The 25,000-nt window shown below is 43.0% G+C and overlaps 1 protein-coding gene across 3 annotated transcripts in view; it reads right to left on the reverse strand.

Moving 5' to 3' along the window:
* elfn2a (extracellular leucine-rich repeat and fibronectin type III domain containing 2a) overlaps positions 1-25,000 on the reverse strand; it is a 61,283-nt gene that overhangs the window by 24,714 nt on the left and 11,569 nt on the right. For 2 of the 3 annotated variants that reach the window (XR_007144318.1, XM_027153582.2), the window contains exon 2: positions 20,733-20,858. The exons of the other annotated variant lie outside the window; for it this stretch is intronic. The gene's annotated coding sequence lies outside the window, so the exon portion shown is untranslated. The remainder of the gene's footprint in view (positions 1-20,732; positions 20,859-25,000) is intronic. 3 annotated transcript variants of the gene reach the window in all.

A 25,000-nucleotide genomic window follows, 5' to 3' on the forward strand; every position in this document is an offset into this window, starting at 1 on the left:
TTAATTCTCTAGGACAGCAGCTCTGACAGTGGACCAGGTTGGAATCGTTTCCATAGTAACAGCTCATTCACAGGGATGTGTACAAGAGCACACTCCACATAAACACATTCAAAAAGCCATCTGTAATGATTGAAATGTAAATGTAGAAATTTATGGAAGAATTATTTCTGTGTGTGTGTGTGTGTGTGTGTGTGTGTGTGTGTGTGTGTGTGTGTGTGTGTGTGTGTGTGTAAACTCCTCCCAAACATGCCCTATCATATCACATGATTATTAGACTAATTCTAAGAGCACCTGGTCACATGACCCACAGTGCCGCTCGTTTGGATCAGACTCACTGTGTGCAGCTGATTTTTATTACAGCGGCTGTAATTTCACATGTAGTACAGATGATAAAAAGTAAACACATCCTCAGCTGATCTGTTCCTCACTAATGCTCTTCATTTATCATGATAAAAACCCGAGGTTTAAATATTCATGAGGCTGCTGGTGCTAATGCTCCACTGCTTTATACCTGCATGTGACCAACAGCTCGGCGATCTGATCTCTTTATTCACATGGATTTTCTCCCTCAATGAAAAAAAAAGGAACATTTTCATTCAGAACTGTATTTAAATCTAAATAAAGCGAGTCCTCAGTAGGAAGTGCTCTGTGAATACTGGAGCATCTACGGCGGGCTGTGAAAAGGCTCTATTCAATCTGTCTCTTTTATTTATTTATTTATAGTAAGCGTGTTATCCTGGTCGGGGTCACAGGAACGGAGCTGGATTGTCGGTCTGCAGAGAAGAAGCCTCGTATAGATGTTGTCGTTTATTAGAAGAGATCCAGAGAAGATCATCTCCTTCACTGAGGGATTTTCTAAAGTTCTCAGTGACACCATCAAACAAATCAAAACGGATTTTAGGAAACAAAACCAAACAAAACCTGGTTCTTGGCACGCTGCTAAAGAGCCACACATTCAATTCACCTACTTATACTCACACAGAGCACTGCATCACATTAATTACCTTCATTCTCTCTCTCTCTCTCTCTCTCTCTCTCTCTCTCTCTCTCTCTCTCTCTCTCTCCCCATCTCGTTTTCATCCTGTCTCTCTGCTCTCTCTGCACTCTACCCTGTCAGTTCTCTTCAGTTCCTGCTGTTCTCAGTTGGAGTTGAGAGGCTTCAGGAGAGTTATGTGTGTGTGTGTGTGTGTGTGTGTGTGTGTGTGTGTGTGTGTGTGTGTGTGTGTGTGTGTGTGTGTGTGTGTGTGTGTGTGTGTGTGTGTGTGTCAGACCCCCCTGCACTGTGCCCCAGTCACTTCCCTGTAGGCTCTACACCAGACACACACTGTGAGACTTCCTGTAGACTAACATCGTCCATCAGCTTAATCACCGCATCCAACAGAGAAGAGAGAGAGCATGAAGGAGTGGAGAAAAAAGAACAGATACAATGCAGAATTCTGGATGGCCGACAGTTGTTTTTTGTGTTGTTGTGTTCCTATCCTTGTGTTTGTTACTTAAAGGTGCGGTCTACGTTGTTTGAAAGCCAATGTTGACATATAAAATCACCAAAACAAACACGTCCCTAACCCAGACGGGTCCCACCCCTGTATCGATAGTTCCGCCCACACAAAGCTGTTCCTATATTAACACGTCCTACTTCTTGCCTTATCATAAGTCTTTCTTCTCTTTCTTTCTTTGTTTTTATCCTCCATGTCGATGTTAAAACCGCTTTCTGCTAATGTCACACATGCGCACTGAACACTCTCTCCGCCCATACTGACAAGACCCGCCCCTTTCTGTTGCATGTTTGTTTTGAGTTTGTTTATTATTCGGCCCAACTCAATTTTCTGAAACATTTCTCAAAAATCGGAGACCCCACCTTTAAATAGGCAGCATGTTAAGGCAGCAGCATTCATGCACTTTTGAGTCATTTACAAACGTAACATAAATAACATAATTTTTTATTTACTGAATTAAATAAAAAGTCGTTTATATATAAAATGGAATCAGGTGCTGAGTCATATACAAATGCAGTTGGTTCACTGAAAGAGTCATTTACAAATGCATGTAATTCAACGAAGGAGTTAATTACAATAGAAATGAACTACCTGGTCTGTAGCTGTATTTGTGTTTAAAGAGTGTGTTTAAGTTGATGAATCCTAAAACAAAGTTAATGAACTCTGGGTTAAAACCACGAGTCTCTCCAGTGTGTGTGTTTTCTTCCCATTTACAGAAGGGTATAGCGTGAGTTATGTGGATTAAACACTCATCGGCTCCTCAGTGGAACAGAACTGTAAAGAGCTGGATCTTATAAACGGATGCTGCTGTTGATGTTGTTAGTGTAAAGGCTTGTCTGTATCACACGTCTTTACTAAAACAGTCTGATGTTAATTTCATCTCAAAACTGACAGATAAGAAAAAAGTCTGAAGCTCTGTTTGTCCAGATGGAGTGAGTTCTAATGAATAAATCCATTTTACAGAAAGAGGAAGATTTAAAGAACCCTTTTTAAAGAAAGTGTTGCTCTGTTTGTGTTTTTAGAGGTGAGACACACTGTAGAGCGGGCATCACCAAATGGCGGACCGAGTGACGGGTCTGCCCGGACCCGTTAAAATTCTACTATTATCAAATTAAGCATCTCCTTATTATAATCTAATATTATAAGATTATATAAACTCTTTAATATTAATAAAAAGATAAATCTTTCGTTCATGCGTAGTTAATCTAGTTATTACGACAGGAGCGTCATCAAAAGCCAAGCCAAAAACAGATTGTTTCTGTTCCATACTCCAGAGCAGAAGGTGGCAGTAATGCACCTAATTACACTGGCAGGACAATTAAGATACAACCTGCTGGCAGGACAGTTACATGTCCATGTCTCTCAGTAGGAACAGAAAATGGAAAGGGAGTAAGGAGAGGTGTAAAGGAGAGAGGAAAAAGGGAGCTGTTCAAATTCTGCCCTGTTCTATTTTACCTGAAATGTCCTTTTGCCTAAGGTTCCTGTGTTATTAATGTAGTTAATGTTTAAAAAAGGGGCAGCTCAAAAGTCTTCTGTTTCATTTTGTTCTTAAAGATTAAAAGCACTTTTATTTTATTCAGAAGATTCTGAATGTTTTACATGAAATCTAGGCCCTAAGTTCAGGCTGCACAAAGCTGTGTTTGCAATTTTTATTTATTTTATTCAGAAGAAATTCAGTGTCTGTTGTCTGTTACTTGACATGTAGTAAAGACAATTACAGGATTGTTTTCCATTCAAGTGCCAGACAAGTTCAGACTTTAAAAACACTTGAAATTTAACACTAAATTATATAGAAATGTATGTGCGTTATTGATCTTATTAACATGAGGTACACTATTTTAAGTGACAATATAAGATTCGGACCTTTGCTGGGAGGAAATTTTAGTAACTGGACCTCTTGGAATTTTAATTGAATTCCCCTGGTGTAGACCTTACAACTGTTACTCTCTCTCTCTGTCTCTGTCTCTGTCTCTGTCTCTCTTTCTCTCACTCTTTCTCTCTCTCTGTCTCACTCACACTCTCTGTCTCTCTTTCATTCTCTCTCTCTCTCTCACTCTCTGTGTGTCTCTCATTCTCTCTCTGTCTCTCTCTGTCTCTCTCTGTCTCGCTCTCTCTCTCTCTCTCTCTCTCTCTCTCTCTCTCTCTCTCTGTCTCTCACTCACTCTCTCTGTCAATCACTCTCTCTCTCTCTCTCTGTCTCTCACTCTCTCTCTCTCTCTATCTCTGTCTCTCTGTCTCTCTGTCTCTCTCTCTCTGTCTCTCACTCACTCACTCTCTCTCTCTCTCTCTCTCTCCCCACCTCCACTTCTACTGTGATTCCACTTCTCCTGACTTTAAAAACATTCAGTTATAGATGAATAATTATAACTGCACGTGAAGTTTCCTGTCGTCAGGGTTGAGCTGCTGTCATTGTTTTAGTACAACATTCAAACACATACAGTACTCACAACTTCCATGCTGTGTGTGTCTGTGTGTGAGTGTGTGTGTGTGTGTGTGTGTGTGTGTGTGTGTGTGTGTGTGTGTGTAGCCCATCTGTGTAGGTGTTCAATGGTCATTTGATGGTCATCTCCAGTGTTTCTCTGTTTCTCTGAGCACTTGTGAAGTTTCACACGGCCTCTCCTCTAACTCATTACTGTGGTAGAGTGATCACGTGATCGTGACTCTTCTCATGATTACTGACAAGCAACAGGTCAGATAGTGAAAAGCAGTTTACATGGAAGCGGTTTGATTCACTAGCACTGCACCAGTAACAGATTCATACAAGCGAGTCGACTCTCAGCATGAACCAACTCAGAATCAACTCGTTTACAAACAACCCATGGTTAATGTTCTTTTAGATGTCTTTTAAATTCTTTGTCTTTACTCAGGTGGAACACGGAGACATGTCTCTCTGTTATATGTTACTCATTTCTGAGATGTGTACCCACTGAGACGTGACGAAGACATCTATCTGTTTTATGTGTGGACGCTGACTCACTGCGGAACATCCAGTGAATCATTTCTTCATCAATTTTCAAACGTTTCATAAACCATTAATACAACAACACAAACACAGAGTGAAGTTGCCAAGAGAACCTCACTACACACTATATATGACACACTACACATAACACACAACACACACACTATATATGACACACTACACATAACACACAACACACAACACACTACACACTATATATGACACACTACACATAACACACAACACACAACACACTATATATGACACACTACACACAACACACAACACACTACACACTATATATGACACACTACACACTATATATGACACACTACACATAACACACAACACACAACACACTATATATGACACACTACACATAACACACAACACACAACACACTACACACTATATATGACACACTACACACAACACACAACACACTACACACTATATATGACACACTACACATAACACACTATATATGACACACTACACATAACACACAACACACTACACACTATATATGACACATAACACACAACACACTATATATGACACACTACACACAACACACAACACACTACACACTATATATGACACACTACACACAACACACAACACACTACACACTATATATGACACACTACACACTATATATGACACACTACACATAACACACAACACACTACACACTATATATGACACACTACACACAACACACAACACACTACACACTATATATGACACACTACACATAACACACTACACACTATATATGACACACTACACACAACACACTATATATGACACACTACACATAACACACAACACACTACACACTATATATGACACACTACACACAACACACAACACACTACACACTATATATGACACACTACACATAACACACTACACACTACACACTATATATGACACACTACACATAACACACTACACACTACACACTATATATGACACACTACACATAACACACAACACACTACACACTATATATGACACACGACACACTACATATGACATATGACACACTACATACGTCACACTACACACTACATATGACACACAATACACACTATATATGACACACTTTACACTATATACGACACGCTATACATTACACACAACACACGATACACTACACACTATATACAACACATGACACACTACATATGACACATGACACACCACACACATACACTGCTGTGATCATCACATTCTGCTTCCTTCTTGTTTCTAGACTTTCTTCTGTCTTTATTGTGTATCTCTCATCGATAGTGTGTCATCCCTCTCCATCGATTCCATAGTTCTTCTGTTCTTCATCTCAGCAATTTGTCACCTGCTGTCTAAGCCTGCTCTGTTACCCTCAGGGGAAAAGTTCCTCCTAGAACTGCACCATGTAGGAAATTAAATGGACTTAATCAGGAAATAAATGAGGAAACCTGAGGACAGACAATCCAGAAAAGAACCTTCTTCTTCTCTGAAGTAGGTGAAGAAGATGATGAATTGCACAGATGAACATTTTAAGATCTAATCGATATCATAACGGATTTTTTCTACACGATGAAGGACAGTGTACTGATATTCACATTCTGGAAGACTTCAAGTTTAGTAGACGAGTGAAGCAGGACATCTAGGTTAAAGTGCACCAAACCATCTCTGAAGCAAGGGGAGATCTACAACAGCACCAGCCACCTATATGCACCCCAATGTTCCTTAGGGTTCCTCACCATGTGAGACTTACACTACATCCTAAAAGGCTCTTGAGGAACTCATAAAGATTCTTCAGTCAGGAAAGATTCAATATAGATCCTCTTTTATCTCACACAGTAATTTTATAATCTGAGACACTTGGTTTATTTAGTTAGTTACTGAGATTATTTAGATAGTTTAGATAGTTTGTTGTTTTATTTTCACCCCAAAGCTGCAGAACCCGAGAGCACAGAGAAGTATCCAGGTTTGTTTGATGTTCTGAACCTTTGCTTTTCTCTGACATGATGATTCATAGTTTAACTGGGATTTAAAAATAAAACACTAACATTATTGAACCACTTTCACTCCAGACTCACTTCACAACAGGACACCGCGAGGTGAGACAAGCACATGCTTCTCTCACTTAATGAACCCATCCAGACTGTGGAGATGTTCGAGCAGGTCATAAAGACCTACAGAATCTCATCCCAGCTGAAAAAAAGAAAGATCTGTGTGTTTGTGTAACAGCATTTTTGTTAAAGTCCACAACATTATCCTCAAGAAAAGTTTGAGCTGATCACATACAAGAGACGCTCCACACACCACAGTCACTGTATCCAACCACAGTCACCGTATCCAATCACACCACAGTCACTGTATCCAATCACACCACAGTCACTGTATCCAATCACACCACAGTCATTGTATCCAATCACACCACAGTCACCGTATCCAATCACACCACAGTCACTGTATCCAATCACACCACAGTCACTGTATCAAATCACACCACAGTCACTGTATCCAATCACACCAGTCACTGTATCCAATCACCCCACAGTCACTGTATCCAATCACACCACAGTCACCATATCCAATCACACCACAGTCACTGTGTCCAATTACACCACAGTCACTGTATCCAACCACAGTCACCGTATCCAATCACACCACAGTCACCGTATCCAATCACAGCACAGTCACTGTATCCAATTACACCACAGTCACCGTATCCAATCACACCACAGTCACTGTGTCCAATTACACCACAGTCACTGTATCCAACCACAGTCACCGTATCCAATCACACCACAGTCACCGTATCCAATCACAGCACAGTCACTGTATCCAATCACACCACAGTCACCGTATCCAATCACACCACAGTCACCGTATCCAATCACACCACAGTCACCGTATCCAATTACACCACAGCCACCGTATCCAATCACACCACAGTCACTGTGTCCAATTACACCACAGTCACTGTATCCAACCGCAGTCACCGTATCCAATCACACCACAGTCACCGTATCCAATCACACCAGTCACCGTATCCAATCACACCACAGTCACCGTATCCAATCACACCACAGTCACCGTATCCAATCACACCACAGCCACCGTATCCAATTACACCACAGCCACCGTATCCAATTACACCACAGTCACTGTATCCAACCACAGTCACCGTATCCAATCACACCTCAGTCACCGTATCCAATCACACCACAGTCACCATATCCAATTACACCACAGTCACCGTATCCAATTACACCACAGTCACTGTATCCAACCACAGTCACCGTATCCAATCACACCTCAGTCACCGTATCCAATCACATCACAGTCACTGTATCCAATTACACCACAGTCACCGTATCCAACCACAGTCACCGTATCCAATCACACCACAGTCACCGTATCCAATTACACCACAGTCACTGTATCCAATCACACCACAGTCACCGTATCCAATCACACCACAGTCACCGTATCCAATCACACCACAGTCACCGTATCCAATCACACCACAGTCACCGTATCCAATCACATTCACCGTATCCAATCACACCACAGTCACCGTATCCAATCACACCACAGTCACCGTATCCAATTACACCACAGTCAATGTATCCAATTACACCACAGTCACCGTATCCAACCACAGTCACCGTATCCAACCACAGTCACCGTATCCAACCACAGTCACCGTATCCAACCACAGTCACCGTATCCAATCACACCACAGTCACCGTATCCAATCACAGTCACCGTATCCAATCACACCACAGTCACTGTATCCAATCACAGTCACTGTTTCCAATCACAGTCATCGTACCCAATCACAGTCACTGTATACAATCACAGTCACCGTATCCAATCACACCACAGTCACCGTATCCAACCACAGTCACCGTATCCAACCACAGTCACCGTATCCAACCACAGTCACCGTATCCAATCACACCACAGTCACCGTATCCAATCACAGTCACCGTATCCAATCACACCACAGTCACTGTATCCAATCACAGTCACTGTTTCCAATCACAGTCATCGTACCCAATCACAGTCACTGTATACAATCACAGTCACCGTATCCAATCACACCACAGTCACCGTATCCAACCACAGTCACCGTATCCAACCACAGTCACCGTATCCAACCACAGTCACCGTATCCAATCACACCACAGTCACCGTATCCAATCACAGTCACCGTATCCAATCACACCACAGTCACTGTATCCAATCACAGTCACTGTTTCCAATCACAGTCATCGTACCCAATCACAGTCACTGTATACAATCACAGTCACCGTATCCAATCACACCACACTCACCGTATCCAATCACAGTCACTGTATCCAATCCGATATCGGGGCCAAAATGGCATCCAGTATGATCCTGTGATCCTGTGATCCTACTGTACGTGACACAAACACAACCTCGGGTCAGAAACAGAAGGAACAAACTACAAAGTAACCGAGCAGCCTTGACACTAACTTTGCTCTTACCGGTATTTCAGGATGAAAAATTGAATTCTAATCTAATCTAATCTAAAATTTCATCTGCGCACAAAACAAACTGCTGCTCCCATTGTGTCTGTACTCGGCACTTGGCACAGGAGTGTGTGGCACCTCTGTCTAATATCTCTGATACACAATAGTAAATAAATCTTGAACCAGTTAATGTGAGATGTTATAAAATAGATTTATGGAGTTTTTTATATACATTTGATAACAATATTTTTGATATACTGTCTAAAATTGTAATATCTTTCAGGTAAAAATTATTTTTTTTTATCTTTGCACTCTTACTCTGATTTGGTTATTTATTCATTTATATATACTTATTTTACCACGTGTTACCTTTATTTTGGCTCCAGAACTATTAGAAACTTGAGATATTGCTGCATTACTCTGAGCTGGTAATAGATATACTTATTTTCACAATCTCACCTTTACATCACCTTTATTTTGGTACCAGAATTATTCTAATACACTTTGTAGTTTGTGAGATATACTCATGTAAAATACAGCATGTCAGGAAATTAGGCTTAATTATAAATCAGCAGATGTTCACTTCCCAAGCTGTGACTGGAGTCACTAATAAACAAATTCCTCCAGAGAAAGGAAAGCTCCGCCCAGTACGAGTCTGAACTCCACACCACTCGTGTCCTGAACATGTTAGAAACCTTTTTATGCGCTGAATTTGCAGAAGAGAAAAAAGCATTAATTCAGCAACAGAGCACCTAACACACGTTTACTACAGTGGCCAGGACAGCACGAAAACGTATAATATCACTAAAACCCGAGAGAGAGAGAGAGAGAGAGAGAGAGAGAGAGAGAGAGAGAGAGAGAGAGAGAGAGAGAGAGAGACAGAGACAGAGAGAGAGAGAAAGAGAGAGGGAGAGAGAACATGTAGGACACAATAGTATATAAGGTGTTGTATATCTGCATGTGTTACCCATTGATACTCCTGTGCTGCTCACTGATTGACAGGGCAGAGAGGTGCTGATACAAAGAACCACAGTCATTAGTTACACAACTACACTGTGACCGACACACATCCACCCTCCTGAAAACAGCAGCTCAACCTCTCATTACATCAAAATAACCTCATGTCATCTGAACAGTTCTGAACCATCATCACATTACTGACAGCATCACCAGCTGTTACCATGGTAACAACTAACTAGCAATGAACCTGAAACAGAAAGACCTACTCTATACTCTATGGAATGAATGAGTGGATTTTACACACACGTACACATGCACACACACACACACACACACACACACACACACACACACACAGACACACACACACACACACACACACTCACACACACACACACACACACACACACACACACACACACACACACACACACACACACACACACACACACACAGAGCACTCCTTGTGTAGTCGTGACTGATTTGTCATACCCTGGTGCTATAGAGGCTCATTATTCTCCATCCAAGCATGTGAGTGTGAAAGAGAGAGAGAGAGAGAGAGAGAGAGAGAGAGAGAGAGAGAGAGAGAGAGAGAGAGAGAGAGAGAGACAGAGAGAGGGGGGGATAGAGAGAGAGAGAGAGAGAGAGAGAGAGAGAGAGAGAGAGAGAGAGAGAGAGAGAGAGAGAGAGATGCCTGTCTGTGTGTGTTTTGGAGGGTGGCAGCATTCTGAAAGAGCGTTAGACCATATGTTAACCTGACTGCAAACCTGGCCAGATATTCTCTCTCTCTCTGTCTCTGAAGGAGTTCTGTGTATGTATGTGTGTGTGTGTGTATATGTGTGTGTGTGTGTGTGTGTGTGTGTGTGTGTGTGTGTGTGTGTGTGTGTGTGTGTGTGTGTGTGTATGTGTCTGTGGGTATGTGTGTGTGTTTGTATGTATGTGTGTATGTGTGTGTGCGTGTGTGTGTGGGGGGGTGTCTAAAACATCACACTAAAACATTAAATGTAGGAAATTTGATAAAACTCATGTAGATTAAACTGAATATTAGGTCAATAGCCTGTTTTCATGTAAGCTTGAATTTTCTTCACACAGAACAGAAACATTCTAATTTATCTGAATCTATATAAAGCTCAGCTAAGCTAACTAGCTACTCTAGCTAATGAATTGTTAGCTAACTGTGTTATTACAGACGTACAGTGAGTGTAGATTATAAATATCATTAAATAAAAAAACACAGATTCATCATCATAGAGGCACAAGTTCCCATGTTAAATAAACACATGCCAGGCACACGCCAGGCACATGCCAGGCACACCCCATGCACACGCCAGGCACATGCCAGGCACACCCCAGGCACACGCCAGGCACACGCCAGACACACGCCAGGCACACACCAGGCACACACCAGACACACGCCAGGCACACACCAGGCACACGCCAGACACACTCCAGGCACACGCGACACACGCCAGACACACGCGACACACGCCAGGCACATGCCAGGCACACGCCGGGCACACACCAGACACACGCCAGGCACACGCCAGGCACACGCCAGACACATGCCAGGCACACACGACACACGCCAGGTACAACGTCAGGCACACGCCAGGCACATGCCAAGCACACGCCAGACACACTTCAGACACATGCCAGGCACACGCAAGACGTTTAATAGTTGTCTCTCTCTCTCTGTCCCTCTCTCTGTCCCTCTCTCTGTCTCTGTCTCAGTCTCTCCAGCTGTCTGTCCCACTGCAGCTCATTTAAAACCTGAGCAGACAGACAGTGCTGTTGCTTAGGAACTGTTCACATGGCTGCAGAATCAGCTGATAAAAAAGTTTGGCTTTGACCTGCGATGGAGAGATTTGATGGAGGTCTACTTCACTCCTCAAGCTAACACAAATAAACTAATTACCTATTACTAATTACTAATTAATAAAGTAATTAACAAATGTAATTAACACATAAACATTGTGCCTGTGCTCCACCTGTAATTAACATATAAACATTGTGCCTGTGCCCCACCTGTAATTAACATATAAACATTGTGCCTGTGCCCCACCTGTAATTAACATATAAACATTGTGCTCCACCTGTAATTAACATATAAACATTGTGCCTGTGCCCCACCTGTAATTAACATATAAACATTGTGCTCCACCTGTAATTAACATATAAACATTGTGCCTGTGCCCCACCTGTAATTAACATATAAACATTGTGCTCCACTTATAATTAACATATAAACATTGTACCTGTACCCCACCTGTAATTAACATATAAACATTTTGCTCCACCTGTAATTAACATATAAACATTGTGACATTGTGCCTGTGCCCCACCTGTAATTAACATATAAACATTGTGCTCCACCTGTAATTAACATATAAACATTGTGCCTGTGCCCCACCTGTAATTAACATATAAACATTGTGCTCCACTTATAATTAACATATAAACATTGTGCCTGTGCCCCACCTGTAATTAACATATAAACATTTTGCTCCACCTGTAATTAACATATAAACATTGTGACATTGTGCCTGTGCCCCACCTGTAATTAACATATAAACATTGTGCTCCACCTATAATTAACATATAAACATTGTACCTGTACCCCACCTGTAATTAACATATAAACATTGTGCCTGTGCTCCACCTGTAATTAACATATAAACATTGTGCCTGTGCTCCACCTGTAATTAACATATAAACATTGTGCCTGTGCCCCACCTGTAATTAACATATAAACATTGTGCCTGTGCTCCACCTGTAATTAACATATAAACATTGTGCCTGTGCTCCACCTGTAATTAACATATAAACATTGTGCCTGTTCCCCACCTGTAATTAACATATAAACATTGTGCCCCACCTGTAATTAACATATAAACATTGTGCCTGTGCCCCACCTGTAATTAACATATAAACATTGTGCCTGTGCTCCACCTGTAATTAACATATAAACATTGTGCCTGTTCCCCACCTGTAATTAACATATAAACATTGTGCCCCACCTGTAATTAACATATAAACATTGTGCCTGTGCCCCACCTGTAATTAACATATAAACATTGTGCCTGTGCTCCACCTGTAATTAACATATAAACATTGTGCCCCACCTGTAATTAACATATAAACATTGTGCCTGTGCTCCACCTGTAATTAACACATAAACATTGTGTCTGTGCTCCACCTGTAATTAACATATAAACATTGTGCCTGTGCCCCACCTGTAATTAACATATAAACATTGTGCCCCACCTGTAATTAACACATAAACATTGTGCCTGTGGTCCACCTGTAATTAACACATAAACATTGTGCCTGTGCTCCACCTGTAATTAACACATAAACACTGAGCAAGGCCCTTAACCCGCTATTGTTCAGCTGTATAAATTGAACTAAAATTTAAGTCAGTCTGAATAAATCTGCCAAATGACAGAAATGTAAATTTTAGCACGAAGCCATGTTAGAATATATATATGTTTTTTTAAATAATTTTAATAATAATAATTAATAAAAATATTAGTAAGAGAATCCTCTTGTTGTATTGTTGTTGTCTCTCTAACCACCCCCACCCACCCCACCCCCTACACACAGACTGCTGAGATGAAGTCTTTTTCAGCATTATGTCCTGAAATCCTCTTAAGAAACTCAAATCTCCTCATTACTGAAGCCTCAGGAATTACAGGACAGAAAAATTACCATTGTGTGTGTGTGTGTGTGTGTGTGTGTGTGTGTGTGTGTGTGTGTGTGTGTGTGTGTGTGTGTGTGTGTAGTAAGTGAGATTAGAAGGTAATCAGGCATGTAGCAGGTGTAGCAGAGGGAACAGCAATTGGTCCACTGTATCTCTCTCTCTCTCTCTCACACACACACACACACACACACACAAACACACACACACCATTTGGATGAGAGAGCTGTTTTGGAATCCTGTTATCTGACCTGCTCACCTGTGTGACCTGACTGTGACCTCAGTTCCACCTGATCTCTGTGTTCAGCTCAACACTTTGTACCTCTCTGTAGCCTAGCTTAGCCTAGGAAGCTAGCATGGATGTTAATTAGCTATTGACATGTGATGAACAGAACAGTGATTCTCTCTCATTCCAGCCTCAGACACAGAACTTGGTATAAATATCATTTCACCTGCTGCTTCGGAATGATTTTGTCTGTTGAGTAAATTATTAAAGCTTAAGGTTTGATTCTGCAGAACATTTAAATGTGACAGAGTTCAATAGACTGAGGTCACAGAAATAAAGAGGAAACAACCATCTAGACTCCCTAAAGGGAACACCAGAGACGGAGGGAGAGATGGAGGAAGGGAGGGAGAGAGGGAGGGAAAGAGGGAGGGAGGAAGGGAGAGAGGAAGGGAGGGTATGGGAAAAATTGAGGTTTTAAATAAGATAGCTGTTTACTAAGATCAGAATCAGATGTTTACTGCCTGGTTTCTGGTTCTTGTGTTGTACAAGTCCTGGGGTGGGGGCACCAGTTATTATTTCAGCTGTTTTTACTGGTTTTTCTGCAGTCTGTTCCTGTCCTGTTTAGTTGCTGCACCAAACCAGATGGTGATGGATGTGAACAGGACAGATTCTATGACTGCAGTGTAGAACAGCACCAACAGCTCCCTTAGTTGATGTAGAAACTACATCCTCTGCTGGGCCCATTTCAGGTCTTGGGAAATGGTAGTGCACAGAAACTTGAAGGCCTCCACAGATGACACTGTGAGGGGGAGTAGTGTTAGGGGGTCTTTACTAAAGTTCTCTATCATCTCCACAGTTTTGAGGGCGTTTAGCTCCAGGATGTTCTGACTGCACCGTAGCACCAGCCGCTTCACCTCCTGCCATTATGCAGACTCATCACCATCTTGGATGAGACCGATGAGTGTAGTATCATCTGCAACCTTCAGAGGTTTAACAGTTTGGTCACTTGAAGTGCAGTCATTAGTGTAGAGGGAGAACAGAAGTGGGGAGAGGACACATCCCTGAGGAGCACCAGTGCTGATTGTCCGATTGTCCCAGTCTCACCTGTTTGCTCTGTAGGCAAACTGTAGGGGATCAAGCATCTGTTCTGTTACAGTCTTTAGGTGGGCCAGAACCTGCTGCTCAAAGGTCGGTATGACAACAGATAGTCCAGTGATGGAGTGTTTCTTGGAGACCGGGATGATTGTGATGATTGAGTTTAAAGCAGGAGGGGACGTCACACAGCTCCAGTGATCTGTTGTAGATATGCGTGAAGATAGGAGCCAGGTGGTCAGCACATGCTTTGAGACAGTAGCGGAAGACCCCGTCAGTGGGCTGGGTGGGATTGGAGGTGTAAAGATATTGTTCTCAATCCTGCAGTAGAAGGTGTTGAGGTCATCAGCCAGGTGTTTGTTTGCTTCAGAGAGAGATGGGGGCAACTCTCTAGTTCGTGATGTCTTGCAGGTCTTTCCACACTGATGCAGGGTTGTTGACTGAAAACCTGCCATTCTGATCTCTTTTGTCTGTAGGTGCCTGACCTGCTTACACTGTGCACACTCAACACCACACTGTACACACTCAACACCATACGCCACACTGTACACACTCAACACCACACTGTACACACTCAACACCATACGCCACACTGTACACACTCAACACCACACTGTACACACTCAACACCATACGCCACACTGTACACACTCAACACCACACTGTACACACTCAACACCATACGCCACACTGTACACACTCAACACCACACTGTACACACTCAACACCATACGCCACACTGTACACACTCAACACCACACTGTACACACTCAACACCACACTGTACATGTTTTCAACCTGCCAAAGTTCTCGCATACCACCCCGCTGCTGCGATCTCTCCACTGGCTTCCGGTAGCTGCACGCATAAGATTCAAAACACTGATGCTGGCCTACAAAGCCAAAAATGGACCGGCTCCCTCTTACCTCAAAGCCCTCATCATTCCTCGCACTGCACCCCGCACACTCCGATCTACCAGCACTGCTCGACTGGTTCCACCATCTCTCAGGGTAAGAGGCAAGTATACTACAAGACTCTTCTCTGTACTGGCACCCAGGTGGTGGGATGAACTTCCCATAGAGGTCCGGACAGCTGAGTCACTGGCTATTTTCAAGCGGCGGTTGAAGACCTACTTATTCAGGAAACACTTCAACTAGCACTTCTTTCCTTATCTTTTGCATAAAAAAAAATAAAATAAAAAAAACTGACACTTTTTCATTGTAACTTTGAACAAAAGTTTTAAACTCATGGTATCTTAAGTATGTAACCTAGTGAGCAGCATTAATGTATTCAGTGTTAGAGATTTAAGCACTTATGTACGTCGCTCTGGATAAGGGCATCTGTCACATGCTGTAAATGTAATGTAAATGTACACACTCAACACCACACTGTACACACTGTACACACTCAACACCACACTGTACACACTGTACACACTCAACACCACACTGTACACACTCAACACCACACTGTACACACTCAACATTACACTGTACACAATCAACACCACGCTGTACACACTCAACACCACACTGTACACACTGTACACACTCAACACCACACTGTACACACTGTACACACTCAACACCACACTGTACACACTACACACTCAACACCACACTGTACACACTCAACATTACACTGTACACAATCAACACCACACTGTACACACTCAACACCACACTGTACACACTGTACACACTCAACACCACACTGTACACACTCAACATTACACTGTACACACTCAACACCACACTGTACACACTGTACACACTCAACACCACACTGTACACACTCAACATTACACTGTACACAATCAACACCACACTGTACACACTCAACACCACACTGTACACACTCAACACCACACTGTACACACTGTACACACTCAACACCACACTGTACACACTCAACATTACACTGTACACAATCAACACCACACTGTACACACTCAACACCACACTGTACACACTCAACACCACACTGTACACACTGTACACACTCAACACCACACTGTACACACTGTACACACTCAACACCACACTGTACACACTCAACATTACACTGTACACAATCAACACCACACTGTACACACTCAACACCACACTGTACACACTCAACACCACACTGTACACACTCAACATTACACTGTACACACTCAACACCACACTGTACACACTGTACACATTCAACACCACACTGTACACACTCAACACCACACTGTACACACCCAACACCACATGCCACACTGTACACACTCAACACCAGACTGTTCACACTCAACACCACGCTGTACACACTCAACACTACACTGTGCACACTCAACACCACACTGTACACACTGTACACACTCAACACCACACTGTACACACTGTACACACTCAACACCACACTGTACACACTCAACATTACACTGTACACAATCAACACCACACTGTACACATTCAACACCACACTGTACACACTGTACACACTCAACACCACACTGTACACACTCAACATTACACTGTACACAATCAACACCACACTGTACACAATCAACACCACGCTGTACACACTCAACACCACGCTGTACACACTCAACACCACACTGTACACACTCAACATTACACTGTACACAATCAACACCACACTGTACACACTCAACACCACACTGTACACACTCAACACCACACTGTACACAATCAACACCACACGCCACACTGTACACACTCAACACCACACTGTACACATTCAACACCACACTGTACACACTCAACACCACACTGTACACACCCAACACCACATGCCACACTGTACACACTCAACACCACACTGTTCACACTCAACACCACGCTGTACACACTCAACACTACACTGTGCACACTCAACACCACACTGTACACACTCAACACCACACACTCAACAACACACTGTACACACTCAACACCACACTGTACACACCCAACACCACATGCCACACTGTACACACTCAACACCACACTGTTCACACTCAACACCACGCTGTACACACTCAACACCACGCTGTACACACTCAACACCACACTGTACACACTCAACACCACACACTCAACAACACACTGTACACACTCAACACCACACACTCAACAACATACTCCACACTGTACACACTCAACATCACACACTCAACAACACACTGTACACACTCAACACCACACACTCAACAACACACACTCAACAACACACTGTACACACTCAACACCACACACTCAACAACACACTCCACACTGTACACACTCAACATCACACACTCAATAACACACTGTACACACTCAACACCACACACTCAACAACACACTAACCTCACACACTCAACATCACAGTGTACACACTCAACACCACACTGTACACACTCAACACCACACGCCACACTGTACACACTCAACACCACACTGTACACACTCAACACCACACTGTACACACTCAACACCACACACTCAACAACACACTGTACACACTCAACACCACACACTCAACAACACACTCCACACTGTACACACTCAACATCACACACTCAACAACACACTGTACACACTCAACACCACACACTCTACACACTCAACACCACACACTCAACAACACACTAACCTCACACACTCAACATCACTGTGTACACATTGTAACACCACACACTCAACACCACACACTCAACAACACACTCCACATTGTACACACTCAACATCACACACTCAACAACACACTGTACACACTCAACACCACACACTCTACACACTCAACACCACACACTCAACAACACACTAACCTCACACACTCAACATCACAGTGTACACATTGTAACACCACACACTCAACACCACACACTCAACACCACACTGTACAGACTCAACACCACACACTAAACACCACACTTTACACACTAATCTCACACACTCAACACCATACTGTACACACTAACGGTGTTAAAATAATAATAATTTCTAATAAGTAAATTATGATAAATCTCACATGGTGGTTGGAAAACCCATGTCCACGCGTGTGTGTAGGTGTGTGTGTGTGAGTGTGTGTGTGAGTGTGTGTGTGTGTGTGTGTGTGTGTGTGTGTGTGTGTGTGTGTGTGTATAATCTGTAAAACCGTGCCTCCCCGGGTCCTGCAGGGTTCAGTAATATAAAAGCTAATGAGATTAGCATGCCGCTAATGTGGATGAGCTAGCAGGGAGGTTAGCGAATATAACAACTCCTCCATATCGATTCTCAGACAGGGCAAAAGAGCCGCTGCATTAACCACAGACGAGTGATGCATTCTGGGAAACGGCACTGAGAATATTCGATCCCTTTTCAATTTATTATCATGAATCCTACGCATGCTCTCGGCTCGTAGCGGGAATTCTTATTCCATTAAATCACAATCTCTTCAGGACCAGAGAGGAGTAAAGACCTGCTGGGATTAACAGGGAGAGAGAGACAGTGAGAGAGAGAGAGAGAGAGAGAGAGAGAGAGAGAGAGGAAGATGAAGAGAGAGAGAGAGAGAGAGAGAGAGAGAGAGAGAGAGAGAGAGAGAGGATATGAAAGAAGATGAAGATATGAGAGAGAGATAGATCTCAGCTATCATCTCTAGCTATCTATATCGATAGCAGTAGCGATCTACTCTGACAATTTATAGCTAGACAAGATATGCTAGCTCTCGCTCGCTCTATCATGCTCTCGATCATGACTGATCTTACTATCCTTCTCTTCGCTCGTCTCTCTCAGCTCTCTCATCTATCTCGACTCTCTCTCTCGCTCTCTCTATCTCTCTCTCTCTCCTGCACTCTCTCTCTCTCTCTCTCTCTCTCGTCTCTCTCTCCTCCTCGTCCTGCTCTTCTCTCTCTCTCTCTCTCTCATCTCTCTCTCTCTCTCGCTCTCCTCTCTGATCTTCTCTATCTCTCCTCTCTCTCTCTCACTCTCTCTCTCTCTCGCTCTTCTCTCTCTCTCTCGCTCTTCCTCTCTCTCTCTTCTCTCTGCTCTTCTCTCGCTCTCTCTCTCTCTCGTCTCTCTCTCTCTCTCTCCTCGTCTCTCTCTCTCTCTCTCTCTCCCCTTCCCATCTCGTTCTTCTGCTCTCGCTCTCCGCGCCGCTCCTCTCTCTCTCTCTCTCTCATCTTCCTCTTCCTCTCTTTCGCTAGCTTCTCCTCTCTCTCTTCTCTCTCTCTCCTCTCTCATCTCCTCTCGCTCTCTTCTCTGCGCTCGCTCTCCTTTGTACTCTTCCTCCCTCTCTCCAGGCCGCCTCGTCAAATAGTAGTAACCCTGAATGTTAGTAACATCCAGCACCATTCCAGACTGTACCATTTTATCATCACCCTAAATGGTCACCAGCTTCTTTATTAACACACATGGGATAAACTCAGGGTTCCTCAGACAGAAAGTGCTAACCCTAACCAGCTCAGAGTGTGTGTGTGTGTGTGTGTGTGTGTGTGTGTGTGTGTGTGTGTGTGTGTGTGTGTGTGTGTGTGTGTGTTATCATAGTGCTCTTCAAGAACCTTCTTTTCAATCTTCTCTACACACACACACACACACACACACACACACACACACACACACAGACACACACACACACAGAAGGAGGAGAAATTGTTGGCTGGAGGCGATGCTTCTCATCAAGAACAGAGCAGTGTTTATCACTTGTTTACGTGGAAAAGCAACAAACACACACACTGACACACACACTGACACACACACAGGGGAAGTCACAATATGTTTCCCACCCACGCCCACTGAGTGCACCTTACTTACCAGGATCATCATGGTCAACTGAGCAGAGGGGACACACACACACACACACACTCACCTGATCCAGACTTGGCTGTTCACTGGGAGTGTTGCTTTTTAGTCATTTACATTTTTCTGGAACTTCAGGAAGCGGTGAACTGCGCAGCTACACAAACACTCGACTGAACTGTACAAGACCAAGAACCTGAAACAAGGAGACATTTAAATAAACTCATTTGTGTGTGTGTGTGTGTGTGTGTGTGTGTGTGTGTGTGTGTGTGTGTGTGTGTGTGTGTGTGTGTGTGTCTTCCTTTATGGATTACAATCCTCTGTATTAGTTCCCAGTGACATGGTCTGTAATAAGCAATGTGGTGCTTCCAGCTCTCAGGTTTATTAAAGAACTTAATTTTGATTTTAGTTTCTGTTTTATGTGGCAATGATGATGTCAGAGATCTGAGCTGAGTGACTTAATGACCTCAGTGTGATCTACACACACCTCAGCACTAATACTGTATGGAGCTGGTGCTGTGACTGGGGATTAGGGTGTTGGGTAAAGGGTGTAGGATGTAAGGATTAGGGTGTAGGGATTAGTGTGAAGAGTGTAGGATGTAGGGATTAGGGTGTAAGGATTAGTGTGAAGGGTGTAGGATGATAGAAATTAGGGTGTACAGATTAAAGTGTCGGGTGTAGGGTGAAGGGTGTAGGGATTAGGGATTAGGATGTAGGGTTTTAGGTGAAGGGTGTAGGATAATAGGGATTAGTGTGTAGGGATTTGGATGTAGGGTGTAGGGTGAAGCGTGTATGATTTAGGGATTAGGGTGTAGGGTGTAGGGTGTAGGGTGAAAGGTGTTGGATGTAGGGATTAGGGTGTAGGGTGAAGGGTGTAGGATGTAGGGATTAGGGTGTAGGGTGAAGGGTGTAGGATGTAGGGATTATATAATTATTATGTAAGGCAAATGATTAGGGTTACAAAGGGTTTATTTTTTGAAGAATAAACTTCTGTGCAATAACTGAGCAGTGAATGATGCAAGACTACAGTAACAAACACACAAACACACACACACACACACACACACACACACACACACACACACACACACACAACCTACTGGTTTCCAGTGTGTGTTTATACACACATAAAGATATAAAAGTACCACCTACACATGCTTTCCATATGCTGCATCAGAACACACACTCAATGCACCACCTCCTGTTCTTAAGACGTGTGTGTGTGTGTGTGTGTGTGTGTGTGTGTGTGTGTGTGTGTGTGTGTGTGTGTGTGTGTGTTCTCAGCATACTGTACTTTTCCTTATTTAAATATACCAACTCCATCTGGACAGAACACATATATAATACATCACACACACACACACACACACACACACACACACACTCCTCCTTTATTCAGCCTATCCACATACAGTTATAGTAGTGTTTTGTGGGAATGGAGTGATGTTATCTCTGCTTGTGTGTGAGTCATTTCCACATGAACAATGTGAATAATAAACTGATTTAAAGCCTAATCCATATCACTTTTTACCCACGATGCAGTGCACTCTACTCATTTGCATAAAAAGCAGGCTCTGCCTATCGCTGTGAGCTGTTAGCATGCTGATTAGCATAGTGATTATCGTGTTTATGGGTGTGATGTGGTTTCAGCAGGGTTTCTGTCAGAACTTTGACTTTAATAGACATTGAACAGAGCGAACCTCAGTCATTAGGGATTAATCATCTCATCTTCCCTCATTAGGCAACAGTAAGAGTTTACTTAATGAGGGGGCAAAGGAAGAATCCATGATTAAACACCTTAAAACATACATTCTCAGTAGAGCATAGGGGTTAGGGATTAGGGGTTAGGGATTAGGGATTAGGGCTAATTGCACAAGGACTAATTACTAAAACCTGTGTCCTCATATTCACTCCATAAATATTTTTCTGCAATACTTCATGTGTGTGTGTGTGTGTGTGTGTGTGTGTGTGTGTGTGTGTGTGTGTGTGTGTGTGTGTGTGTGTGTGTGTGTATACAGCACATCTTATTATGGCTGAGTTTAATTTCATCTCACAACAACACAGCAATAAAGAATAAAAGTGAATGAGTTTCAGTAGAACACTAACGAGCATTCTGGGTCCTCACACTCTACTGTCTTTTTATTATTATTATTATTATTATTTTTTTTTTTTTTTTTTTTCCAGCATGAAAGGGTAAACAGAAATTCATTAATGTTTAGAAACCATTAAAGGATATTGAACTTTTTTACATGACTAACACAAGTGATTCAATGACTACATTAAATACAGAAATATGACAGCGGTGTGTTTCCACATGGAGGACGATGGAGGAGACACGATTTAATCAGAGACAGCTCTTATCTGCAGGAGGGAATATTTTATGGCTGTAGTGCTGAATGAAGTTAAGGTTTGTCTGTAAGTGTAGCAGATGTGTGATGATGTGTTTCCGATTGAGACAACAACAGAGTAAGAGCCAGATGTGTTTATTAGAACGTGTAACAATAACCAGGTAGAAAGTATGAACGATATCAGGGATGAAGAGGGTGAGGATGATGAGAAACGCAACTCCAAACACAAACACGACTGAGTCACAGATAACAAATGAGACTTTCCTAAACTTCACAGATGACAATGATGATGACGATAACTGGAGAGAGACGAATAAATTCACAAAGGGTTAGTAGAGTCAGGCAGGTAGTAACGAGACCAGAGGGGGTATGAATGAATGTGGCAGTCCTTTTATACCGTGAGCAGGTGATTGTGAACAGGTGATAGTGATTAGTACTCAGGCGAAGCAGAACATTATGGGAGAGTGAGTGCGGAGCCTGGCAAATCTGTAACAGTAGTGACCGGATTGACCTCCTTGATGATGGTAAATGGGACAATGTATCTGGGACTCAGCGTCTTGCAGGGGAAGTGCAGGCGGATGTTCCTTGTAGACAACCATACTTTCTGTCCCACTTTATAGTTGGGGGTCTCTGAACGGTGGGCATCCGCCGTACGTTGCTGACACCTGACGGCCCCCTGCAGATAGTGATGAGCCGAGTCCCAGGCCCTCTTACTCTCCTGGAACCAATGTTGCACTGAAGGGACTTCAGAGGGTTCTTCAGTCCAGGGAAACCTCGGCGGTTGGTAACCGAGTACGCACTGAAGTGGGGTGAGACCCGTAGATTGTTGACGAAGGGAGTTTTGTGTGTGCTCGGTCCAGAGAAGGAATTGGCTCCAGGAGTTCTGGTGGTCATGGCAGAAGGTTAGGAGGAATCGACTGACTTCCTGGATGTTCCGTTCTGTTTGGCCGTTGGGCTGAGGGTAGTAACCAGAGGAAAGGCTTACAGTCACATCTAGGAGTTTTATAATGGATTTACAGAACTGTGGACCTTTTGGGATAAACAATATAAACAATATCTTCTGGGATACCAAAGTATCTGAACACATGCTGTACCTTATAAATGAGAGGATTCCAATGATGCAGAGGTACATACTTACAGTATGAGTCACGGGGCAGCCCAGCGGAACATTTTGTGCTTCAGGGATCATGTCCTCCTCACTCCAATCAATGGGACAAACGAGCAACTTTTCTGGTAGGATGGTGTCAGGGATAGCGTTGTCGTCGTCAGAAGAATAGAGTCTGGAGAGAGCATCGGCTTTGCAGTTTTTATTACCTTGTTGGTAAGTGATGGTGAAGTCAAACTAAGTGAAGAAGAGTGCCCATCAAGCTTGCCGGGTGTTGAGTCTCTTTGCTTCATGTAGATATTGCAGGTTTTTTTGATCTGCCAGTACCGTGAAGGGATGTCTTGCACCTTCCAACCAATGTCGTAGTTGACTTCCGCCGGGCTGAATTTATGAGAGTAGAAAGCACATGGATGAAGCAATGGAGGTTATTGCTTCAATAACCCTGTGATAGGACGGCTCCGACACCTGTAGATGAAGCATCTATTTCTACGATGAAGGGATTGTTTGGATCAGAATGGATGAGGATGGGTGCAGAGCAGAAGGCAGCTTTCAGGTTCCGGAATGATTGATCCGCTTCTGTAAGTCCATGACAGAGTTTTAGGTTTTCCTCATAGAAGGGTGGTAAGTGGTTGAACCACATTACTGAAATGGTGAATGAAACGACAGTATAAGTTAGCAATGCCCAAGAATCTTTGCAGGTCTTTCACAGTGAGGGGGTTGGTTATGGTTATGGTTATGGTTTCCACCTTCCTCTTATCCATGCTCACTCCATCCTGAGATACATTGTAACCCAGAAACTGAATAGAGGTTTGGTTGAACTCACATCTTTCAGCCTTGAAATACAGGTTGTGTTGGCGAAGACGTTTGAGATGGATCAGATGGATG

This window comes from Tachysurus fulvidraco, chromosome 1 (genome assembly GCF_022655615.1).
Source record: "Tachysurus fulvidraco isolate hzauxx_2018 chromosome 1, HZAU_PFXX_2.0, whole genome shotgun sequence".
In the NCBI taxonomy this organism is placed as follows: Eukaryota; Metazoa; Chordata; class Actinopteri; order Siluriformes; family Bagridae; genus Tachysurus; species Tachysurus fulvidraco.